Source organism: Polyodon spathula, chromosome 36 (assembly GCF_017654505.1).
Source record: "Polyodon spathula isolate WHYD16114869_AA chromosome 36, ASM1765450v1, whole genome shotgun sequence".
Classification (NCBI taxonomy): Eukaryota; Metazoa; Chordata; class Actinopteri; order Acipenseriformes; family Polyodontidae; genus Polyodon; species Polyodon spathula.
The window spans coordinates 3,615,429-3,617,700 of NC_054569.1; positions in this window are offsets into that span (position 1 = coordinate 3,615,429).

Below are 2,272 nucleotides of genomic sequence, written 5' to 3' on the forward strand. Positions count from 1 at the left end.
AAACATGAAATAAAAGATTTACGCACTCAGTCCACTGTAGCTGCAGCAACTTACAAAAAGTGATGGTGAGTAAGTAGATTGAAGAAAATGTACAGAGTCCTTTTCTTCAATCAGTTGTTAGGGTTATTGAAATATACAGGGAGTCTGGTCCCAGGTACAGGACAAACACAATACTCATCATTACAATGTTTGCATGACATTAAATACCCTTCTGTGTAGATGGTCCACCTCCTCTTTCTCTGACACTTAACCAATAGCAAAGGTACTTTAATTTACTCTGTGTGTGTGTGTGTGTGTGTGTCTGTGTGTGTAGTCTAGTGTGACAACCTCTGAACTCAATGCATTCTTCACACTCTTGGAGACAAAAGGTCCATAAATCTGCCTTTTGTTATCTTCTTGAGACCTCTTTGATCCCAGTGGCATGGTCTCTTTCGATCTCTCTGAAGTCTTTAGAGCCTGTGCTAATTGTAGTCCACAGCATTGTTATCTTGTTAGCTTGCAGTCAATGTTGGGCAAGAAGCTTGTAGACGCAACGTCTCTATCAATGGTCCAATTTGAACCAAACAGTCTGCTATCTGCAATATTAGTCTCCTTTCAGAAAAGAACACCAGTATAGCTATGCCAGTCCACATGTGTAGCAAACTGCTAATCAATTCTCAATCCATGTTATCCAACAGTAACTATGCATAATACCATTGTAATGATGAGTAAGCACACGTGCATCTACTCAGTAACTACTCTATAAATGCACAGTAATCAGAGACCCTTTGGGTAAAGGGTTTTTTAAAACACGATAGACATTTAAAGGTATAGCCTGTATAGTTGAACTTTCATAAGTGCTTGGTTTGGAGCAATACTTTGATAATGACATTCAAAGCCACAAGTGAAAACAGTTCTTCATTATAAATGCTGATGTGTTATCATTTTAATTTGCAGAAGTGGAAGTGGCAGGCCTCAGTGAACAGGAGCACATAATTGCAGATTTTATCTTTCTATCTGGACGCCTGCAGTCAGTCATTAAATATTCATACTATTGCGACATCACTGCAATGTTATTTTGTTTGTTTGTGCGAGAATAACACTTCAAAATAATGGCTGCAAATTCCTAATGAATTCTGACTGAATCCCACAGGCACAACACTGGAATATCTCCTGCACGTCTTCTGAGTTCTGAACGCATTGTGAATTCAGCCCTGTTAATTTATGTGGATTTAATTAGCCGAATCCATTCCATGGTCTTTTGTAGCAAATTATGTTGATCACAGTTACCATTGTGAAATCAACACACAGTGCTTAGAACTAGAGGCAGGTTGACTTGTGTGCTGTAATTATTCTAGCTGCCACTCTTTGAACTAGCTGCACCCTAATCAGTGAGGCATCTGGGAAACCTGCTAGCAAAGAAATGCAAGAATCAACCCTTGAGATCGCAAAAGCAGGACGAGGACAAACACAGGCCTCCACTGAGCTAGACCAAACAGAGAACCGTTACATCTTCAAATCCATGCAACCCGTCTCACAAGTGCACTGGTAACACAGAGAATCGGATTTGCAGACAACGCAGTACAGGCTTTTTCTTCATTTGTTTCTTGCAGTTGCAACTGGCAAAGTATATATAGCCCTCCAAGCTGTTCAAAAACCAAATAATAATGCTTGTTATGAAGTTCTCAACAGGAAGATGCTGTTTTTCTTTTTTTTAAAGTACATAGTGAATCAACGGACCCTGTAGTGTTTACAGGTGTTTCCTTTGAGCACACTGATAGCCTGGCCCGTGGGGATTACACGTTCTCATTTAAAACCGTGTTGAGCTCTGAGCTAAGGATACAATTCTACTTCATACTGTGCAGATTCAAATTTAAACAGAAAGAGTTGCCTTGCCTGGACATGCAGTATAATGTGTCTCCTTTTATATGCTTCTCAATTTCAACCATGCTGAAACTTATAATGACAGGTTGGTCTGTTATTATATTAGTAACGGATTGATTTGCTGTCAATTTGGAGCAAGTTTGTCAGTGACACCTACCCCCCTCTCCCTCCCTCCATGGCTGTGAATCTGCATGTCCCAGATGACTATGCTGTATAGCAATAGCACAGCTATGGCCAAATGTTGTGCATCTCCCTATAGAATGAACTCATTTTGCTTTGCAATTACTGCAGAATTATTGCAGTTGTAGTTGAGCCCAACTCTGGTATTTGGTGAAAGGTGCAGTGTTCAGGTCAGCCACTGAAAACCTCATGTTTCTGTGTGTTTCGGTTCAAGCAGCATGCGATTCGG